The 15,254-nt window shown below is 42.1% G+C and overlaps 61 non-coding genes and 6 pseudogenes across 61 annotated transcripts; all 67 read right to left on the bottom strand.

Moving 5' to 3' along the window:
- Positions 1-3: 3 nt before the first annotated feature.
- LOC143455416 (5S ribosomal RNA) lies at positions 4-122 on the bottom strand. Its single transcript, XR_013116953.1, has one exon. It is a non-coding gene; the product is annotated as a 5S ribosomal RNA (ribosomal RNA).
- Positions 123-231: 109 nt separating this feature from the next.
- On the bottom strand, positions 232-350 carry LOC143455427 (5S ribosomal RNA). The gene has a single exon (XR_013116954.1). It is a non-coding gene; the product is annotated as a 5S ribosomal RNA (ribosomal RNA).
- A 111-nt stretch (positions 351-461) lies between these two features.
- LOC143456848 (5S ribosomal RNA) lies at positions 462-570 on the bottom strand (annotated as a pseudogene).
- Positions 571-680: 110 nt separating this feature from the next.
- LOC143453766 (5S ribosomal RNA) lies at positions 681-799 on the bottom strand. Its single transcript, XR_013115420.1, has one exon. It is a non-coding gene; the product is annotated as a 5S ribosomal RNA (ribosomal RNA).
- Positions 800-910: 111 nt separating this feature from the next.
- Positions 911-1,029, bottom strand: LOC143453931 (5S ribosomal RNA). Its single transcript, XR_013115578.1, has one exon. It is a non-coding gene; the product is annotated as a 5S ribosomal RNA (ribosomal RNA).
- Positions 1,030-1,140: 111 nt separating this feature from the next.
- Positions 1,141-1,259, bottom strand: LOC143455117 (5S ribosomal RNA). The gene has a single exon (XR_013116710.1). It is a non-coding gene; the product is annotated as a 5S ribosomal RNA (ribosomal RNA).
- Positions 1,260-1,369: 110 nt separating this feature from the next.
- LOC143455245 (5S ribosomal RNA) lies at positions 1,370-1,488 on the bottom strand. Its single transcript, XR_013116830.1, has one exon. It is a non-coding gene; the product is annotated as a 5S ribosomal RNA (ribosomal RNA).
- Positions 1,489-1,598: 110 nt separating this feature from the next.
- On the bottom strand, positions 1,599-1,717 carry LOC143457979 (5S ribosomal RNA). The gene has a single exon (XR_013117621.1). It is a non-coding gene; the product is annotated as a 5S ribosomal RNA (ribosomal RNA).
- Positions 1,718-1,828: 111 nt separating this feature from the next.
- Positions 1,829-1,947, bottom strand: LOC143453678 (5S ribosomal RNA). Its single transcript, XR_013115336.1, has one exon. It is a non-coding gene; the product is annotated as a 5S ribosomal RNA (ribosomal RNA).
- Positions 1,948-2,057: 110 nt separating this feature from the next.
- Positions 2,058-2,175, bottom strand: LOC143454181 (5S ribosomal RNA). The gene has a single exon (XR_013115817.1). It is a non-coding gene; the product is annotated as a 5S ribosomal RNA (ribosomal RNA).
- A 109-nt stretch (positions 2,176-2,284) lies between these two features.
- On the bottom strand, positions 2,285-2,403 carry LOC143453714 (5S ribosomal RNA). The gene has a single exon (XR_013115370.1). It is a non-coding gene; the product is annotated as a 5S ribosomal RNA (ribosomal RNA).
- A 111-nt stretch (positions 2,404-2,514) lies between these two features.
- Positions 2,515-2,633, bottom strand: LOC143455246 (5S ribosomal RNA). Its single transcript, XR_013116831.1, has one exon. It is a non-coding gene; the product is annotated as a 5S ribosomal RNA (ribosomal RNA).
- A 110-nt stretch (positions 2,634-2,743) lies between these two features.
- Positions 2,744-2,862, bottom strand: LOC143457980 (5S ribosomal RNA). Its single transcript, XR_013117622.1, has one exon. It is a non-coding gene; the product is annotated as a 5S ribosomal RNA (ribosomal RNA).
- A 111-nt stretch (positions 2,863-2,973) lies between these two features.
- LOC143453679 (5S ribosomal RNA) lies at positions 2,974-3,092 on the bottom strand. The gene has a single exon (XR_013115337.1). It is a non-coding gene; the product is annotated as a 5S ribosomal RNA (ribosomal RNA).
- A 110-nt stretch (positions 3,093-3,202) lies between these two features.
- On the bottom strand, positions 3,203-3,320 carry LOC143454182 (5S ribosomal RNA). Its single transcript, XR_013115818.1, has one exon. It is a non-coding gene; the product is annotated as a 5S ribosomal RNA (ribosomal RNA).
- A 109-nt stretch (positions 3,321-3,429) lies between these two features.
- LOC143455439 (5S ribosomal RNA) lies at positions 3,430-3,548 on the bottom strand. Its single transcript, XR_013116955.1, has one exon. It is a non-coding gene; the product is annotated as a 5S ribosomal RNA (ribosomal RNA).
- Positions 3,549-3,657: 109 nt separating this feature from the next.
- On the bottom strand, positions 3,658-3,776 carry LOC143457981 (5S ribosomal RNA). Its single transcript, XR_013117623.1, has one exon. It is a non-coding gene; the product is annotated as a 5S ribosomal RNA (ribosomal RNA).
- A 111-nt stretch (positions 3,777-3,887) lies between these two features.
- LOC143455450 (5S ribosomal RNA) lies at positions 3,888-4,006 on the bottom strand. Its single transcript, XR_013116956.1, has one exon. It is a non-coding gene; the product is annotated as a 5S ribosomal RNA (ribosomal RNA).
- A 109-nt stretch (positions 4,007-4,115) lies between these two features.
- On the bottom strand, positions 4,116-4,234 carry LOC143457982 (5S ribosomal RNA). Its single transcript, XR_013117624.1, has one exon. It is a non-coding gene; the product is annotated as a 5S ribosomal RNA (ribosomal RNA).
- Positions 4,235-4,345: 111 nt separating this feature from the next.
- Positions 4,346-4,464, bottom strand: LOC143455068 (5S ribosomal RNA). The gene has a single exon (XR_013116664.1). It is a non-coding gene; the product is annotated as a 5S ribosomal RNA (ribosomal RNA).
- A 110-nt stretch (positions 4,465-4,574) lies between these two features.
- Positions 4,575-4,692, bottom strand: LOC143454539 (5S ribosomal RNA). Its single transcript, XR_013116157.1, has one exon. It is a non-coding gene; the product is annotated as a 5S ribosomal RNA (ribosomal RNA).
- A 109-nt stretch (positions 4,693-4,801) lies between these two features.
- LOC143453715 (5S ribosomal RNA) lies at positions 4,802-4,920 on the bottom strand. The gene has a single exon (XR_013115371.1). It is a non-coding gene; the product is annotated as a 5S ribosomal RNA (ribosomal RNA).
- A 111-nt stretch (positions 4,921-5,031) lies between these two features.
- On the bottom strand, positions 5,032-5,150 carry LOC143454050 (5S ribosomal RNA). The gene has a single exon (XR_013115693.1). It is a non-coding gene; the product is annotated as a 5S ribosomal RNA (ribosomal RNA).
- Positions 5,151-5,261: 111 nt separating this feature from the next.
- Positions 5,262-5,380, bottom strand: LOC143455883 (5S ribosomal RNA; annotated as a pseudogene).
- Positions 5,381-5,490: 110 nt separating this feature from the next.
- On the bottom strand, positions 5,491-5,608 carry LOC143454183 (5S ribosomal RNA). Its single transcript, XR_013115819.1, has one exon. It is a non-coding gene; the product is annotated as a 5S ribosomal RNA (ribosomal RNA).
- A 109-nt stretch (positions 5,609-5,717) lies between these two features.
- On the bottom strand, positions 5,718-5,836 carry LOC143454550 (5S ribosomal RNA). The gene has a single exon (XR_013116167.1). It is a non-coding gene; the product is annotated as a 5S ribosomal RNA (ribosomal RNA).
- A 111-nt stretch (positions 5,837-5,947) lies between these two features.
- LOC143455462 (5S ribosomal RNA) lies at positions 5,948-6,066 on the bottom strand. Its single transcript, XR_013116957.1, has one exon. It is a non-coding gene; the product is annotated as a 5S ribosomal RNA (ribosomal RNA).
- Positions 6,067-6,175: 109 nt separating this feature from the next.
- On the bottom strand, positions 6,176-6,294 carry LOC143457983 (5S ribosomal RNA). The gene has a single exon (XR_013117625.1). It is a non-coding gene; the product is annotated as a 5S ribosomal RNA (ribosomal RNA).
- Positions 6,295-6,405: 111 nt separating this feature from the next.
- LOC143454005 (5S ribosomal RNA) lies at positions 6,406-6,524 on the bottom strand. Its single transcript, XR_013115651.1, has one exon. It is a non-coding gene; the product is annotated as a 5S ribosomal RNA (ribosomal RNA).
- A 111-nt stretch (positions 6,525-6,635) lies between these two features.
- Positions 6,636-6,754, bottom strand: LOC143456548 (5S ribosomal RNA; annotated as a pseudogene).
- Positions 6,755-6,864: 110 nt separating this feature from the next.
- On the bottom strand, positions 6,865-6,983 carry LOC143456752 (5S ribosomal RNA; annotated as a pseudogene).
- A 111-nt stretch (positions 6,984-7,094) lies between these two features.
- Positions 7,095-7,203, bottom strand: LOC143456849 (5S ribosomal RNA; annotated as a pseudogene).
- Positions 7,204-7,313: 110 nt separating this feature from the next.
- LOC143453767 (5S ribosomal RNA) lies at positions 7,314-7,432 on the bottom strand. Its single transcript, XR_013115421.1, has one exon. It is a non-coding gene; the product is annotated as a 5S ribosomal RNA (ribosomal RNA).
- Positions 7,433-7,543: 111 nt separating this feature from the next.
- Positions 7,544-7,662, bottom strand: LOC143453932 (5S ribosomal RNA). The gene has a single exon (XR_013115579.1). It is a non-coding gene; the product is annotated as a 5S ribosomal RNA (ribosomal RNA).
- A 111-nt stretch (positions 7,663-7,773) lies between these two features.
- LOC143455118 (5S ribosomal RNA) lies at positions 7,774-7,892 on the bottom strand. The gene has a single exon (XR_013116711.1). It is a non-coding gene; the product is annotated as a 5S ribosomal RNA (ribosomal RNA).
- Positions 7,893-8,002: 110 nt separating this feature from the next.
- Positions 8,003-8,121, bottom strand: LOC143453934 (5S ribosomal RNA). The gene has a single exon (XR_013115582.1). It is a non-coding gene; the product is annotated as a 5S ribosomal RNA (ribosomal RNA).
- A 111-nt stretch (positions 8,122-8,232) lies between these two features.
- LOC143455119 (5S ribosomal RNA) lies at positions 8,233-8,351 on the bottom strand. The gene has a single exon (XR_013116712.1). It is a non-coding gene; the product is annotated as a 5S ribosomal RNA (ribosomal RNA).
- A 110-nt stretch (positions 8,352-8,461) lies between these two features.
- LOC143455247 (5S ribosomal RNA) lies at positions 8,462-8,580 on the bottom strand. Its single transcript, XR_013116832.1, has one exon. It is a non-coding gene; the product is annotated as a 5S ribosomal RNA (ribosomal RNA).
- Positions 8,581-8,690: 110 nt separating this feature from the next.
- On the bottom strand, positions 8,691-8,809 carry LOC143457984 (5S ribosomal RNA). The gene has a single exon (XR_013117626.1). It is a non-coding gene; the product is annotated as a 5S ribosomal RNA (ribosomal RNA).
- Positions 8,810-8,920: 111 nt separating this feature from the next.
- LOC143453680 (5S ribosomal RNA) lies at positions 8,921-9,039 on the bottom strand. Its single transcript, XR_013115338.1, has one exon. It is a non-coding gene; the product is annotated as a 5S ribosomal RNA (ribosomal RNA).
- A 110-nt stretch (positions 9,040-9,149) lies between these two features.
- On the bottom strand, positions 9,150-9,267 carry LOC143454184 (5S ribosomal RNA). Its single transcript, XR_013115820.1, has one exon. It is a non-coding gene; the product is annotated as a 5S ribosomal RNA (ribosomal RNA).
- Positions 9,268-9,376: 109 nt separating this feature from the next.
- On the bottom strand, positions 9,377-9,495 carry LOC143453716 (5S ribosomal RNA). Its single transcript, XR_013115372.1, has one exon. It is a non-coding gene; the product is annotated as a 5S ribosomal RNA (ribosomal RNA).
- Positions 9,496-9,606: 111 nt separating this feature from the next.
- LOC143455248 (5S ribosomal RNA) lies at positions 9,607-9,725 on the bottom strand. Its single transcript, XR_013116833.1, has one exon. It is a non-coding gene; the product is annotated as a 5S ribosomal RNA (ribosomal RNA).
- Positions 9,726-9,835: 110 nt separating this feature from the next.
- Positions 9,836-9,954, bottom strand: LOC143457985 (5S ribosomal RNA). Its single transcript, XR_013117627.1, has one exon. It is a non-coding gene; the product is annotated as a 5S ribosomal RNA (ribosomal RNA).
- Positions 9,955-10,065: 111 nt separating this feature from the next.
- On the bottom strand, positions 10,066-10,184 carry LOC143454817 (5S ribosomal RNA). Its single transcript, XR_013116423.1, has one exon. It is a non-coding gene; the product is annotated as a 5S ribosomal RNA (ribosomal RNA).
- A 110-nt stretch (positions 10,185-10,294) lies between these two features.
- Positions 10,295-10,412, bottom strand: LOC143454185 (5S ribosomal RNA). Its single transcript, XR_013115821.1, has one exon. It is a non-coding gene; the product is annotated as a 5S ribosomal RNA (ribosomal RNA).
- Positions 10,413-10,521: 109 nt separating this feature from the next.
- On the bottom strand, positions 10,522-10,640 carry LOC143453717 (5S ribosomal RNA). The gene has a single exon (XR_013115373.1). It is a non-coding gene; the product is annotated as a 5S ribosomal RNA (ribosomal RNA).
- Positions 10,641-10,751: 111 nt separating this feature from the next.
- Positions 10,752-10,870, bottom strand: LOC143455474 (5S ribosomal RNA). The gene has a single exon (XR_013116958.1). It is a non-coding gene; the product is annotated as a 5S ribosomal RNA (ribosomal RNA).
- Positions 10,871-10,979: 109 nt separating this feature from the next.
- LOC143457986 (5S ribosomal RNA) lies at positions 10,980-11,098 on the bottom strand. Its single transcript, XR_013117628.1, has one exon. It is a non-coding gene; the product is annotated as a 5S ribosomal RNA (ribosomal RNA).
- A 111-nt stretch (positions 11,099-11,209) lies between these two features.
- Positions 11,210-11,328, bottom strand: LOC143455069 (5S ribosomal RNA). The gene has a single exon (XR_013116665.1). It is a non-coding gene; the product is annotated as a 5S ribosomal RNA (ribosomal RNA).
- Positions 11,329-11,438: 110 nt separating this feature from the next.
- LOC143454400 (5S ribosomal RNA) lies at positions 11,439-11,556 on the bottom strand. The gene has a single exon (XR_013116025.1). It is a non-coding gene; the product is annotated as a 5S ribosomal RNA (ribosomal RNA).
- Positions 11,557-11,665: 109 nt separating this feature from the next.
- Positions 11,666-11,784, bottom strand: LOC143454731 (5S ribosomal RNA). The gene has a single exon (XR_013116341.1). It is a non-coding gene; the product is annotated as a 5S ribosomal RNA (ribosomal RNA).
- Positions 11,785-11,894: 110 nt separating this feature from the next.
- Positions 11,895-12,013, bottom strand: LOC143453770 (5S ribosomal RNA). Its single transcript, XR_013115423.1, has one exon. It is a non-coding gene; the product is annotated as a 5S ribosomal RNA (ribosomal RNA).
- A 111-nt stretch (positions 12,014-12,124) lies between these two features.
- LOC143453935 (5S ribosomal RNA) lies at positions 12,125-12,243 on the bottom strand. The gene has a single exon (XR_013115583.1). It is a non-coding gene; the product is annotated as a 5S ribosomal RNA (ribosomal RNA).
- A 111-nt stretch (positions 12,244-12,354) lies between these two features.
- On the bottom strand, positions 12,355-12,473 carry LOC143455120 (5S ribosomal RNA). The gene has a single exon (XR_013116713.1). It is a non-coding gene; the product is annotated as a 5S ribosomal RNA (ribosomal RNA).
- Positions 12,474-12,583: 110 nt separating this feature from the next.
- On the bottom strand, positions 12,584-12,702 carry LOC143455249 (5S ribosomal RNA). The gene has a single exon (XR_013116834.1). It is a non-coding gene; the product is annotated as a 5S ribosomal RNA (ribosomal RNA).
- Positions 12,703-12,812: 110 nt separating this feature from the next.
- LOC143457988 (5S ribosomal RNA) lies at positions 12,813-12,931 on the bottom strand. Its single transcript, XR_013117630.1, has one exon. It is a non-coding gene; the product is annotated as a 5S ribosomal RNA (ribosomal RNA).
- Positions 12,932-13,042: 111 nt separating this feature from the next.
- LOC143454682 (5S ribosomal RNA) lies at positions 13,043-13,161 on the bottom strand. The gene has a single exon (XR_013116292.1). It is a non-coding gene; the product is annotated as a 5S ribosomal RNA (ribosomal RNA).
- Positions 13,162-13,272: 111 nt separating this feature from the next.
- LOC143457174 (5S ribosomal RNA) lies at positions 13,273-13,391 on the bottom strand. The gene has a single exon (XR_013117125.1). It is a non-coding gene; the product is annotated as a 5S ribosomal RNA (ribosomal RNA).
- Positions 13,392-13,502: 111 nt separating this feature from the next.
- LOC143454790 (5S ribosomal RNA) lies at positions 13,503-13,621 on the bottom strand. The gene has a single exon (XR_013116398.1). It is a non-coding gene; the product is annotated as a 5S ribosomal RNA (ribosomal RNA).
- Positions 13,622-13,732: 111 nt separating this feature from the next.
- Positions 13,733-13,851, bottom strand: LOC143455584 (5S ribosomal RNA; annotated as a pseudogene).
- A 108-nt stretch (positions 13,852-13,959) lies between these two features.
- LOC143455045 (5S ribosomal RNA) lies at positions 13,960-14,077 on the bottom strand. The gene has a single exon (XR_013116643.1). It is a non-coding gene; the product is annotated as a 5S ribosomal RNA (ribosomal RNA).
- A 110-nt stretch (positions 14,078-14,187) lies between these two features.
- On the bottom strand, positions 14,188-14,305 carry LOC143454401 (5S ribosomal RNA). The gene has a single exon (XR_013116026.1). It is a non-coding gene; the product is annotated as a 5S ribosomal RNA (ribosomal RNA).
- A 109-nt stretch (positions 14,306-14,414) lies between these two features.
- Positions 14,415-14,533, bottom strand: LOC143453718 (5S ribosomal RNA). The gene has a single exon (XR_013115374.1). It is a non-coding gene; the product is annotated as a 5S ribosomal RNA (ribosomal RNA).
- A 111-nt stretch (positions 14,534-14,644) lies between these two features.
- Positions 14,645-14,763, bottom strand: LOC143454157 (5S ribosomal RNA). Its single transcript, XR_013115794.1, has one exon. It is a non-coding gene; the product is annotated as a 5S ribosomal RNA (ribosomal RNA).
- A 111-nt stretch (positions 14,764-14,874) lies between these two features.
- On the bottom strand, positions 14,875-14,993 carry LOC143455122 (5S ribosomal RNA). Its single transcript, XR_013116714.1, has one exon. It is a non-coding gene; the product is annotated as a 5S ribosomal RNA (ribosomal RNA).
- Positions 14,994-15,103: 110 nt separating this feature from the next.
- Positions 15,104-15,222, bottom strand: LOC143455250 (5S ribosomal RNA). Its single transcript, XR_013116835.1, has one exon. It is a non-coding gene; the product is annotated as a 5S ribosomal RNA (ribosomal RNA).
- Between the last annotated feature and the right edge of the window lie 32 nt (positions 15,223-15,254).

Here is a 15,254-nt window from a genome sequence, read left to right on the forward strand (position 1 = left end):
AAATGCTTACAACACCCGGTATTCCCAGGCGGTCACCCATCCAAGTACTAACCGGGCCCGAGGTTGCTTAACTTCCGAGATCGAACGAGATCGGGTCTACTCAACCTGGTATGGTCGTAGGCGATTTCAAAAGAAAGAAAATGGCCTTTTCAATTATAATTCGATTGCATAGGAAATTCAAAACTCAAACAGTTGCTATAAATTTGATTGAAATATACAGCATGACTAAAATGCTTACAACACCCGGTATTCCCAGGCGGTCACCCATCCAAGTACTAACCGGGCCCGAGGTTGCTTAACTTCCGAGATCGAACGAGATCGGGTCTACTCAACCTGGTATGGTCGTAGGCGATTTCAAAAGAAAGAAAATGGCTTTTTCAATTATAATTCGATTGCATTGGAAGTTTGACAAAAGCAAACAGTTTCCAGAAATTTGATTGAAATATACAGCATGACTAAAATGCTTACAACACCCGGTATTCCCAGGCGGTCACCCATCCAAGTACTAACCGGGCCCGAGGTTGCCTAACTTCCGAGATCGGGTCTACTCAACCTGGTATGGTCGTAGGCGAATTCAAAAGAAAGAAAATGGCCTTTTCAATTATAATTCGATTGCATAGGAAATTCAAAAGCGCAAACAGTTGCTAGAAATTTGATTGAAATATACAGCATGACTAAAATGCTTACAACACCCAGTATTCCCAGGCGGTCACCCATCCAAGTACTAACCGGGCCCGAGGTTGCTTAACTTCCGAGATCGAACGAGATCGGGTCTACTCAACCTGGTATGGTCGTAGGCGATTTCAAAAGAAAGAAAATGGCTTTTTCAATTATAATTCGATTGCATTGGAAGTTTGACAAAGGCAAACAGTTGCTAGAAATTTGATTGAAAAATACAGCATGACTAAAATGCTTACAACACCCGGTATTCCCAGGCGGTCACCCATCCAAGTACTAACCGGGCCCGAGGTTGCTTAACTTCCGAGATCGAACGAGATCGGGTCTACTCAACCTGGTATGGTAGTAGGCGATTTCAAAAGAAAGACAATGGCTTTTTCAATTATAATTCGATTGCATAGGAAGTTTGACAACAGCAAACAGTTGCCAGAAATTTGATTGAAATATACAGCATGACTAAAATGCTTACAACACCCGGTATTCCCAGGCGGTCACCCATCCAAGTACTAACCGGGCCCGAGGTTGCCTAACTTCCGAGATCGAACGAGATCGGGTCTACTTAACCTGGTATGGTCGTAGGCGAATTCAAAAGAAAGAAAATGGCTTTTTCAATTATAATTCGATTGCATAGGAAATTCAAAAGCGCAAACAGTTGCTAGAAATTTGATTGAAATATACAGCATGACTAAAATGCTTACAACACCCGGTATTCCCAGGCGGTCACCCATCCAAGTACTAACCGGGCCCGAGGTTGCCTAACTTCCGAGATCGAACGAGATCGTGTCTACTCAACCTGGTATGGTCGTAGGCGAATTCAATAGAAAGAAAATGGCCTTTTCAATTATAATTCGATTGCATAGGAAATTCAAAAGCGCAAACAGTTGCTAGAAATTTGATTGAAATATACAGCATGACTAAAATGCTTACAACACCCGGTATTCCCAGGCGGTCCCCCATCCAAGTACTAACCGGGCCCGAGGTTGCTTAACTTCCGAGATCGAACGAGATCGGGTCTACTCAACCTGGTATGGTCGTAGGCGATTTCAAAAGAAAGAAAATGGCTTTTTCAATTATAATTCGATTGCATAGGAAGTTTGACAAAGGCAAACAGTTGCTATAAATTTGATTGAAATATAGTGCATGACTAAAATGCTTACAACACCCGGTATTCCCAGGCGGTCACCCATCCAAGTACTAACCGGGCCCGAGGTTGCTTAACTTCCGAGATCGAACGAGATCGGGTCTACTCAACCTGGAATGGTCGTAGGCGATTTCAAAAAAAAGAAAATGGCCTTTTCAATTATAATTCGATTGCATAGGAAATTCAAAAACCCAAACAGTTGCTATAAATTTGATTGAAATATAGTGCATGACTAAAATGCTTACAACACCCGGTATTCCCAGGCGGTCACCCATCCAAGTACTAACCGGGCCCTAGGTTGTTTACTTCCGAGATCGAACGAGATCGGGTCTACTCAACCTGGTATGGTCGTAAGCGATTTCAAAAGAAAGAAAATGGCTTTTTCAATTATAATTCGATTGCATAGGAAATTCAAAAAAGAAACAGTTGCTAGAAATTTGATTGAAATATTCAGCATGACTAAAATGCTTACAACACCCGGTATTCCCAGGCGGTCACCCATACAAGTACTAACCGGGCCCGAGGTTGCTTAACTTCCGAGATCGAACGAGATCGGGTCTACTCAACCTGGTATGGTCGTAGGCGATTTCAAAAGAAAGAAAATGGCCTTTTCAATTATAATCCGATTGCATAGGAAGTTTGACAAAGGCAAACAGTTGCTAGAAATTTGATTGAAATATACAGCATGACTAAAATGCTTACAACACCCGGTATTCCCAGGCGGTCACCCATCCAAGTACTAACCGGGCCCGAGGTTGCCTAACTTCCGAGATCGAACGAGATCGTGTCTACTCAACCTGGTATGGTCGTAGGCGAATTCAATAGAAAGAAAATGGCCTTTTCAATTATAATTCGATTGCATAGGAAATTCAAAAGCGCAAACAGTTGCTAGAAATTTGATTGAAATATACAGCATGACTAAAATGCTTACAACACCCGGTATTCCCAGGCGGTCCCCCATCCAAGTACTAACCGGGCCCGAGGTTGCTTAACTTCCGAGATCGAACGAGATCGGGTCTACTCAACCTGGTATGGTCGTAGGCGGTTTCAAAAGAAAGAAAATGGCTTTTTCAATTATAATTCGATTGCATAGGAAGTTTGACAAAGGCAAACAGTTGCTATAAATTTGATTGAAATATACAGCATGACTAAAATGCTTACAACACCCGGTATTCCCAGGCGGTCACCCATCCAAGTACTAACCGGGCCCGAGGTTGCTTAACTTCCGAGATCGAACGAGATCGGGTCTACTCAACCTGGAATGGTCGTAGGCGATTTCAAAAAAAAGAAAATGGCCTTTTCAATTATAATTCGATTGCATAGGAAATTCAAAAACGCAAACAGTTGCTATAAATTTGATTGAAATATAGTGCATGACTAAAATGCTTACAACACCCGGTATTCCCAGGCGGTCACCCATCCAAGTACTAACCGGGCCCTAGGTTGTTTACTTCCGAGATCGAACGAGATCGGGTCTACTCAACCTGGTATGGTCGTAAGCGATTTCAAAAGAAAGAAAATGGCTTTTTCAATTATAATTCGATTGCATAGGAAATTCAAAAAAGAAACAGTTGCTAGAAATTTGATTGAAATATTCAGCATGACTAAAATGCTTACAACACCCGGTATTCCCAGGCGGTCACCCATCCAAGTACTAACCGGGCCCGAGGTTGCTTAACTTCCGAGATCGAACGAGATCGGGTCTACTCAACCTGGTATGGTCGTAGGCGATTTCAAAAGAAAGAAAATGGCCTTTTCAATTATAATTCGATTGCATAGGAAATTCAAAACTCAAACAGTTGCTATAAATTTGATTGAAATATACAGCATGACTAAAATGCTTACAACACCCGGTATTCCCAGGCGGTCCCCCATCCAAGTACTAACCGGGCCCGAGGTTGCTTAACTTCCGAGATCGAACGAGATCGGGTCTACTCAACCTGGTATGGTCGTAGGCGATTTCAAAAAAAAGAAAATGGCCTTTTCAATTATAATTCGATTGCATAGGAAGTTTGACAAGGGCAAACAGTTGCTAGAAATTTGATTGAAATATACAGCATGACTAAAATGCTTACAACACCCGGTATTCCCAGGCGGTCACCCATCCAAGTACTAACCGGGCCCGAGGTTGCTTAACTTCCGAGATCGAACGAGATCGGGTCTACTCAACCTGGTATGGTCGTAGGCGATTTCAAAAGAAAGAAAATGGCCTTTTCAATTATAATTCGATTGCATAGGAAATTCAAAACTCAAACAGTTGCTATAAATTTGATTGAAATATACAGCATGACTAAAATGCTTACAACACCCGGTATTCCCAGGCGGTCCCCCATCCAAGTACTAACCGGGCCCGAGGTTGCTTAACTTCCGAGATCGAACGAGATCGGGTCTACTCAACCTGGTATGGTCGTAGGCGATTTCAAAAGAAAGAAAATGGCTTTTTCAATTATAATTCGATTGCATTGGAAGTTTGACAAAGGCAAACAGTTGCTAGAAATTTGATTGAAAAATACAGCATGACTAAAATGCTTACAACACCCGGTATTCCCAGGCGGTCACACATCCAAGTACTAACCGGGCCCGAGGTTGCTTAACTTCCGAGATCGAACGAGATCGGGTCTACTCAACCTGGAATGGTCGTAGGCGATTTCAAAAAAAAGAAAATGGCCTTTTCAATTATAATTCGATTGCATAGGAAATTCAAAAACGCAAACAGTTGCTATAAATTCGATTGAAATATAGTGCATGACTAAAATGCTTACAACACCCGGTGTTCCCAGGCGGTCACCCATCCAAGTACTAACCGGGCCCGAGGTTGTTTACTTCCGAGATCGAACGAGATCGGGTCTACTCAACCTGGTATGGTCGTAAGCGATTTCAAAAGAAAGAAAATGGCTTTTTCAATTATAATTCGATTGCAGAGGAAATTCAAAACTCAAACAGTTGCTAGAAATTTGATTGAAATATACAGCATGACTAAAATGCTTACAACACCCGGTATTCCCAGGCGGTCACCCATACAAGTACTAACCGGGCCCGAGGTTGCTTAACTTCCGAGATCGAACGAGATCGGGTCTACTCAACCTGGTATGGTCGTAGGCGATTTCAAAAGAAAGAAAATGGCTTTTTCAATTATAATTCGATTGCATAGGAAGTTTGACAAAAGCAAACAGTTGCTATAAATTTGATTGAAATATACAGCATGACTAAAATGCTTACAACACCCGGTATTCCCAGGCGGTCACCCATCCAAGTACTAACCGGGCCCGAGGTTGCTTAACTTCCGAGATCGAACGAGATCGGGTCCACTCAACCTGGTATGGTCGTAGGCGATTTCAAAAGAAAGAAAATGGCCTTTTCAAATATAATTCGATTGCATAGGAAGTTTGACAAAGGCAAACAGTTGCTAGAAATTTGATTGAAATATACAGCATGACTAAAATGCTTACAACACCCGGTATTCCCAGGCGGTCACCCATCCAAGTACTAACCGGGCCAGAGATAGCTTAACTTCCGAGATCGAACGAGATCGGGTCTACTCAACCTGGAATGGTCGTAGGCGATTTCAAAAAAAAGAAAATGGCCTTTTCAATTATAATTCGATTGCATAGGAAATTCAAAAACGCAAACAGTTGCTATAAATTTGATTGAAATATAGTGCATGACTAAAATGCTTACAACACCCGGTATTCCCAGGCGGTCACCCATCCAAGTACTAACCGGGCCCTAGGTTGTTTACTTCCGAGATCGAACGAGATCGGGTCTACTCAACCTGGTATGGTCGTAAGCGATTTCAAAAGAAAGAAAATGGCTTTTTCAATTATAATTCGATTGCATAGGAAATTCAAAAAAGAAACAGTTGCTAGAAATTTGATTGAAATATTCAGCATGACTAAAATGCTTACAACACCCGGTATTCCCAGGCGGTCACCCATACAAGTACGAACCGGGCCCGAGGTTGCTTAACTTCCGAGATCGAACGAGATCGGGTCTACTCAACCTGGTATGGTCGTAGGCGATTTCAAAAGAAAGAAAATGGCCTTTTCAATTATAATTCGATTGCATAGGAAGTTTGACAAATGCAAACAGTTGCTAGAAATTTGATTGAAATATACAGCATGACTAAAATGCTTACAACACCCGGTATTCCCAGGCGGTCACCCATCCAAGTACTAACCGGGCCCGAGGTTGCTTAACTTCCGAGATCGAACGAGATCGGGTCTACTCAACCTGGTATGGTCGTAGGCGATTTCAAAAGAAAGAAAATGGCCTTTTCAATTATAATTCGATTGCATAGGAAATTCAAAACTCAAACAGTTGCTATAAATTTGATTGAAATATACAGCATGACTAAAATGCTTACAACACCCGGTATTCCCAGGCGGTCCCCCATCCAAGTACTAACCGGGCCCGAGGTTGCTTAACTTCCGAGATCGAACGAGATCGGGTCTACTCAACCTGGTATGGTCGTAGGCGATTTCAAAAGAAAGAAAATGGCTTTTTCAATTATAATTCGATTGCATTGGAAGTTTGACAAAGGCAAACAGTTTCCAGAAATTTGATTGAAATATACAGCATGACTAAAATGCTTACAACACCCGGTATTCCCAGGCGGTCACCCATCCAAGTACTAACCGGGCCCTAGGTTGCTTAACTTCCGAGATCGAACGAGATCGTGTCTACTCAACCTGGTATGGTCGTAGGCGATTTCAAAAGAAAGAAAATGTCCTTTTCAATTATAATTCGATTCCATAGGAAGTTTGACAATGGCAAACAGTTGCTAGAAATTTGATTGAAATATACAGCATGACTAAAATGCTTACAACACCCGGTATTCCCAGGCGGTCACCCATAAAAGTACTAACCGGGCCCGAGGTTGCCTAACTTCCGACATCGAACGAGATCGGGTCTACTTAACCTGGTATGGTCGTAGGCGAATTCAAAAGAAAGAAAATGGCCTTTTCAGTTATAATTCGATTGCATAAGAAATTCAAAAACACAAACAGTTGCTAGAAATTTGATTGAAATATACAGCATGACTAAAATCCTAACAACACCCGGTATTCCCAGGCGGTCACCCATACAAGTACTAACCGGGCTCAAGGTTGCTTAACTTCCGAGATCGAACGAGATCGGGTCTACTCAACCTGGTATGGTAGTAGTTGATTTCAAAAGAAAAAAAATGGCTTTTTCAATTATAATTCGATTGCATAGGAGGTTTGACAAAGGCAAACAGTTGCTATAAATTTGATTGAAATATACAGCATGACTAAAATGCTTACAACACCCGGTATTCCCAGGCGGTCACCCATCCAAGTACTAACCGGGCCCGAGGTTGCCTAACTTCCGAGATCGGGTCTACTCAACCTGGTATGGTCGTAGGCGAATTCAAAAGAAAGAAAATGGCCTTTTCAATTATAATTCGATTGCATAGGAAATTCAAAAGCGCAAACAGTTGCTAGAAATTTGATTGAAATATACAGCATGACTAAAATGCTTACAACACCCAGTATTCCCAGGCGGTCACCCATCCAAGTACTAACCGGGCCCGAGGTTGCTTAACTTCCGAGATCGAACGAGATCGGGTCTACTCAACCTGGTATGGTCGTAGGCGATTTCAAAAGAAAGAAAATGGCTTTTTCAATTATAATTCGATTGCATTGGAAGTTTGACAAAGGCAAACAGTTGCTAGAAATTTGATTGAAAAATACAGCATGACTAAAATGCTTACAACACCCGGTATTCCCAGGCGGTCACCCATCCAAGTACTAACCGGGCCCGAGGTTGCTTAACTTCCGAGATCGAACGAGATCGGGTCTACTCAACCTGGTATGGTAGTAGGCGATTTCAAAAGAAAGACAATGGCTTTTTCAATTATAATTCGATTGCATAGGAAGTTTGACAACAGCAAACAGTTGCCAGAAATTTGATTGAAATATACAGCATGACTAAAATGCTTACAACACCCGGTATTCCCAGGCGGTCACCCATCCAAGTACTAACCGGGCCCGAGGTTGCCTAACTTCCGAGATCGAACGAGATCGGGTCTACTTAACCTGGTATGGTCGTAGGCGAATTCAAAAGAAAGAAAATGGCTTTTTCAATTATAATTCGATTGCATAGGAAATTCAAAAGCGCAAACAGTTGCTAGAAATTTGATTGAAATATACAGCATGACTAAAATGCTTACAACACCCGGTATTCCCAGGCGGTCACCCATCCAAGTACTAACCGGGCCCGAGGTTGCTTAACTTCCGAGATCGAACGAGATCGGGTCTACTCAACCTGGTATGGTAGTAGGCGATTTCAAAAGAAAGACAATGGCTTTTTCAATTATAATTCGATTGCATAGGAAGTTTGACAACAGCAAACAGTTGCCAGAAATTTGATTGAAATATACAGCATGACTAAAATGCTTACAACACCCGGTATTCCCAGGCGGTCACCCATCCAAGTACTAACCGGGCCCGAGGTTGCCTAACTTCCGAGATCGAACGAGATCGGGTCTACTTAACCTGGTATGGTCGTAGGCGAATTCAAAAGAAAGAAAATGGCTTTTTCAATTATAATTCGATTGCATAGGAAATTCAAAAGCGCAAACAGTTGCTAGAAATTTGATTGAAATATACAGCATGACTAAAATGCTTACAACACCCGGTATTCCCAGGCGGTCACCCATCCAAGTACTAACCGGGCCCGAGGTTGCCTAACTTCCGAGATCGAACGAGATCGTGTCTACTCAACCTGGTATGGTCGTAGGCGAATTCAATAGAAAGAAAATGGCCTTTTCAATTATAATTCGATTGCATAGGAAATTCAAAAGCGCAAACAGTTGCTAGAAATTTGATTGAAATATACAGCATGACTAAAATGCTTACAACACCCGGTATTCCCAGGCGGTCCCCCATCCAAGTACTAACCGGGCCCGAGGTTGCTTAACTTCCGAGATCGAACGAGATCGGGTCTACTCAACCTGGTATGGTCGTAGGCGATTTCAAAAGAAAGAAAATGGCTTTTTCAATTATAATTCGATTGCATAGGAAGTTTGACAAAGGCAAACAGTTGCTATAAATTTGATTGAAATATACAGCATGACTAAAATGCTTACAACACCCGGTATTCCCAGGCGGTCACCCATCCAAGTACTAACCGGGCCCGAGGTTGCTTAACTTCCGAGATCGAACGAGATCGGGTCTACTCAACCTGGAATGGTCGTAGGCGATTTCAAAAAAAAGAAAATGGCCTTTTCAATTATAATTCGATTGCATAGGAAATTCAAAAACGCAAACAGTTGCTATAAATTTGATTGAAATATAGTGCATGACTAAAATGCTTACAACACCCGGTATTCCCAGGCGGTCACCCATCCAAGTACTAACCGGGCCCTAGGTTGTTTACTTCCGAGATCGAACGAGATCGGGTCTACTCAACCTGGTATGGTCGTAAGCGATTTCAAAAGAAAGAAAATGGCTTTTTCAATTATAATTCGATTGCATAGGAAATTCAAAAAAGAAACAGTCGCTAGAAATTTGATTGAAATATTCAGCATGACTAAAATGCTTACAACACCCGGTATTCCCAGGCGGTCACCCATACAAGTACTAACCGGGCCCGAGGTTGCTTAACTTCCGAGATCGAACGAGATCGGGTCTACTCAACCTGGTATGGTCGTAGGCGATTTCAAAAGAAAGAAAATGGCCTTTTCAATTATAATTCGATTGCATAGGAAGTTTGACAAAGGCAAACAGTTGCTAGAAATTTGATTGAAATATACAGCATGACTAAAATGCTTACAACACCCGGTATTCCCAGGCGGTCACCCATCCAAGTACTAACCGGGCCCGAGGTTGCCTAACTTCCGAGATCGAACGAGATCGTGTCTACTCAACCTGGTATGGTCGTAGGCGAATTCAATAGAAAGAAAATGGCCTTTTCAATTATAATTCGATTGCATAGGAAATTCAAAAGCGCAAACAGTTGCTAGAAATTTGATTGAAATATACAGCATGACTAAAATGCTTACAACACCCGGTATTCCCAGGCGGTCCCCCATCCAAGTACTAACCGGGCCCGAGGTTGCTTAACTTCCGAGATCGAACGAGATCGGGTCTACTCAACCTGGTATGGTCGTAGGCGATTTCAAAAGAAAGAAAATGGCTTTTTCAATTATAATTCGATTGCATAGGAAGTTTGACAAAGGCAAACAGTTGCTATAAATTTGATTGAAATATACAGCATGACTAAAATGATTACAACACCCGGTATTCCCAGGCGGTCACCCATCCAAGTACTAACCGGGCCCGAGGTTGCTTGACTTCCGAGATCGAACGAGATCGGGTCTACTCAACCTGGAATGGTCGTAGGCGATTTCAAAAAAAAGAAAATGGCCTTTTCAATTATAATTCGATTGCATAGGAAATTCAAAAACGCAAACAGTTGCTATAAATTTGATTGAAATATAGTGCATGACTAAAATGCTTACAACACCCGGTATTCCCAGGCGGTCACCCATCCAAGTACTAACCGGGCCCTAGGTTGTTTACTTCCGAGATCGAACGAGATCGGGTCTACTCAACCTGGTATGGTCGTAAGCGATTTCAAAAGAAAGAAAATGGCTTTTTCAATTATAATTCGATTGCATAGGAAATTCAAAAAAGAAACAGTTGCTAGAAATTTGATTGAAATATTCAGCATGACTAAAATGCTTACAACACCCGGTATTCCCAGGCGGTCACCCATACAAGTACTAACCGGGCCCGAGGTTGCTTAACTTCCGAGATCGAACGAGATCGGGTCTACTCAACCTGGTATGGTCGTAGGCGATTTCAAAAGAAAGAAAATGGCCTTTTCAATTATAATTCGATTGCATAGGAAGTTTGACAAAGGCAAACAGTTGCTAGAAATTTGATTGAAATATACAGCATGACTAAAATGCTTACAACACCCGGTATTCCCAGGCGGTCACCCATCCAAGTACTAACCGGGCCCGAGGTTGCTTAACTTCCGAGATCGAACGAGATCGGGTCTACTCAACCTGGTATGGTCGTAGGCGATTTCAAAAGAAAGAAAATGGCCTTTTCAATTATAATTCGATTGCATAGGAAATTCAAAACTCAAACAGTTGCTATAAATTTGATTGAAATATACAGCATGACTAAAATGCTTACAACACCCGGTATTCCCAGGCGGTCCCCCATCCAAGTACTAACCGGGCCCGAGGTTGCTTAACTTCCGAGATCGAACGAGATCGGGTCTACTCAACCTGGTATGGTCGTAGGCGATTTCAAAAGAAAGAAAATGGCTTTTTCAATTATAATTCGATTGCATTGGAAGTTTGACAAAGGCAAACAGTTGCTAGAAATTTGATTGAAAAATACAGCATGACTAAAATGCTTACAACACCCGGTATTCCCAGGCGGTCACACATCCAAGTACTAACCGGGCCCGAGGTTGCTTAACTTCCGAGATCGAACGAGATCGGGTCTACTCAACCTGGAATGGTCGTAGGCGATTTCAAAAAAAAGAAAATGGCCTTTTCAATTATAATTCGATTGCATAGGAAATTCAAAAACGCAAACAGTTGCTATAAATTTGATTGAAATATAGTGCATGACTAAAATGCTTACAACACCCGGTATTCCCAGGCGGTCACCCATCCAAGTACTAACCGGGCCCGAGGTTGTTTACTTCCGAGATCGAACGAGATCGGGTCTACTCAACCTGGTATGGTCGTAAGCGATTTCAAAAGAAAGAAAATGGCTTTTTCAATTATAATTCGATTGCAGAGGAAATTCAAAACTCAAACAGTTGCTAGAAATTTGATTGAAATATACAGCATGACTAAAATGCTTACAACACCCGGTATTCCCAGGCGGTCACCCATCCAAGTACTAACCGGGCCCGAGGTTGCCTAACTTCCGAGATCGAACGAGATCGGGTCTACTCAACCTGGTATAGTCGTAGGCGAATTCAAAAGAAAGAAAATGGCCTTTTCAATTATAATTCGATTGCATAGGAAATTCAAAAGCGCAAACAGTTGCTAGAAATTTGATTGAAATATACAGCATGACTAAAATGCTTACAACACCCAGTATTCCCAGGCGGTCACCCATCCAAGTACTAACCGGGCCCGAGGTTGCTTAACTTCCGAGATCGAACGAGATCGGGTCTACTCAACCTGGTATGGTCGTAGGCGATTTCAAAAGAAAGAAAATGGCTTTTTCAATTATAATTCGATTGCATTGGAAGTTTGACAAAGGCAAACAGTTGCTAGAAATTTGATTGAAAAATACAGCATGACTAAAATGCTTACAACACCCGGTATTCCCAGGCGGTCACCCATCCAAGTACTAACCGGGCCCGAGGTTGCTTAACTTCCGAGATCGAACGAGATCGGGTCTACTCAACCTGGTATGGTAGTAGGCGATTTCAAAAGAAAGACAATGGCTTTTTCAATTATAATTCGATTGCATAGGAAGTTTGACAACAGCAAACAGTTGCCAGAAATTTGATTGAAATATACAGCATGACTAAAATGCTTACAACACCCGGTATTCCCAGGCGGTCACCCATCCAAGTACTAACCGGGCCCGAGGTTGCCTAACTTCCGAGATCGAACGAGATCGGGTCTACTTAACCTGGTATGGTCGTAGGCGAATTCAAAAGAAAGAAAATGGCTTTTTCAATTATAATTCGATTGCATAGGAAATTCAAAAGCGCAAACAGTTGCTAGAAATTTGATTGAAATATACAGCATGACTAAAATGCTTACAACACCCGGTATTCCCAGGCGGTCACCCATCCAAGTACTAACCGGGCCCGAGGTTGCCTAACTTCCGAGATCGAACGAGATCGTGTCTACTCAACCTGGTATGGTCGTAGGCGAATTCAATAGAAAGAAAATGGCCTTTTCAATTATAATTCGATTGCATAGGAAATTCAAAAGCGCAAACAGTTGCTAGAAATTTGATTGAAATATACAGCATGACTAAAATGCTTACAACACCCGGTATTCCCAGGCGGTCCCCCATCCAAGTACTAACCGGGCCCGAGGTTGCTTAACTTCCGAGATCGAACGAGATCGGGTCTACTCAACCTGGTATGGTCGTAGGCGATTTCAAAAGAAAGAAAATGGCTTTTTCAATTATAATTCGATTGCATAGGAAGTTTGACAAAGGCAAACAGTTGCTATAAATTTGATTGAAATATACAGCATGACTAAAATGCTTACAACACCCGGTATTCCCAGGCGGTCACCCATCCAAGTACTAACCGGGCCCGAGGTTGCTTAACTTCCGAGATCGAACGAGATCGGGTCTACTCAACCTGGTATGGTAGAAGGCGATTTCAAAAAAAAGACAATGGCTTTTTCAATTATAATTCGATTGCATAGGAAGTTTGACAACAGCAAACAGTTGCCAGAAGTTTGATTGAAATATACAGCATGACAAAAATGCTTACAACACCCGGTATTCCCAGGCGGTCACCCATCCAAGTACTAACCTGGCCCTAGGTTGCTTAACTTCCGAGATCGAACGAGATCGGGTCTACTCAACCTGGAATGGTCGTAGGCGATTTCAAATAAAAGAAAATGGCCTTTTCAATTATAATTCGATTGCATAGGAAGTTTGACAAAGGCAAACAGTTGCTATAAATTTGATTGAAATATACAGCATGACTAAAATGCTTACAACACCCGGTATTCCCAGGCGGTCACCCATCCAAGTACTAACCGGGCCCGAGGTTGCTTAACTTCCGAGATCGAACGACATCGGGTCCACTCAACCTGGTATGGTCGTAGGCGATTTCAAAAGAAAGAAAATGGCCTTTTCAATTATAATTCGATTGCATAGGAAGTTTGACAAAGGCAAACAGTTGCTAGAAATTTGATTGAAATATACAGCATGACTAAAATGCTTACAACACCCGGTATTCCCAGGCGGTCACCCATCCAAGTACTAACCGGGCCAGAGGTTGCTTAACTTCCGAGATCGAACGAGATCGGATCTACTCAACCTGGAATGGTCGTAGGCGATTTCAAAAAAAAAAATGGCCTTTTCAATTATAATTCGATTGCATAGGAAATTCAAAAACGCAAACAGTTGCTATAAATTTGATTGAAATATAGTGCATGACCAAAATGCTTACAACACCCGGTATTCCCAGGCGGTCACCCATCCAAGTACTAACCGGGCCCTAGGTTGTTTACTTCCGAGATCGAACGAGATCGGGTCTACTCAACCTGGTATGGTTGTAGGCGATTTCAAAAAAAAGAAAATGGCCTTTTCAATTATAATTCGATTGCATAGGAAATTCAAAAACGCAAACAGTTGCTATAAATTTGATTGAAATATAGTGCATGACTAAAATGCTTACAACACCCGGTATTCCCAGGCGGTCACCCATCCAAGTACTAACCGGGCCCGAGGTTGTTTACTTCCGAGATCGAACGAGATCGGGTCTACTCAACCTGGTATGGTCGTAAGCGATTTCAAAAGAAAGAAAATGGCTTTTTCAATTATAATTCGATTGCAGAGGAAATTCAAAACTCAAACAGTTGCTAGAAATTTGATTGAAATATACAGCATGACTAAAATGCTTACAACACCCGGTATTCCCAGGCGGTCACCCATACAAGTACTAACCGGGCCCGAGGTTGCTTAACTTCCGAGATCGAACGAGATCGGGTCTACTCAACCTGGTATGGTCGTAGGCGATTTCAAAAGAAAGAAAATGGCTTTTTCAATTATAATTCGATTGCATAGGAAGTTTGACAAAGGCAAACAGTTGCTATAAATTTGATTGAAATATACAGCATGACTAAAATGCTTACAACACCCGGTATTCCCAGGCGGTCACCCATCCAAGTACTAACCGGGCCCGAGGTTGCTTAACTTCCGAGATCGAACGAGATCGGGTCTACTCAACCTGGTATGGTAGTAAGCGATTTCAAAAGAAAGACAATGGCTTTTTCAATTATAATTCGATTGCATAGGAAGTTTGACAACAGCAAACAGTTGCCAGAAATTTGATTGAAATATACAGCATGACTAAAATGCTTACAACACCCGGTATTCCCAGGCGGTCACCCATCCAAGTACTAACCGGGCCCGAGGTTGCCTAACTTCCGAGATCGAACGAGATCGGGTCTACTTAACCTGGTATGGTCGTAGGCGAATTCAAAAGAAAGAAAATGGCTTTTTCAATTATAATTCGATTGCATAGGAAATTCAAAAGCGCAAACAGTTGCTAGAAATTTGATTGAAATATACAGCATGACTAAAATGCTTACAACACCCGGTATTCCCAGGCGGTCACCCATCCAAGTACTAACCGGGCCCGAGGTTGCCTAACTTCCGAGATCGAACGAGATCGTGTCTACTCAACCTGGTATGGTCGTAGGCGAATTCAATAGAAAGAAAATGGCCTTTTCAAT

Source organism: Clavelina lepadiformis, chromosome 4 (assembly GCF_947623445.1).
Source record: "Clavelina lepadiformis chromosome 4, kaClaLepa1.1, whole genome shotgun sequence".
Lineage (NCBI taxonomy): Eukaryota > Metazoa > Chordata > Ascidiacea > Aplousobranchia > Clavelinidae > Clavelina > Clavelina lepadiformis.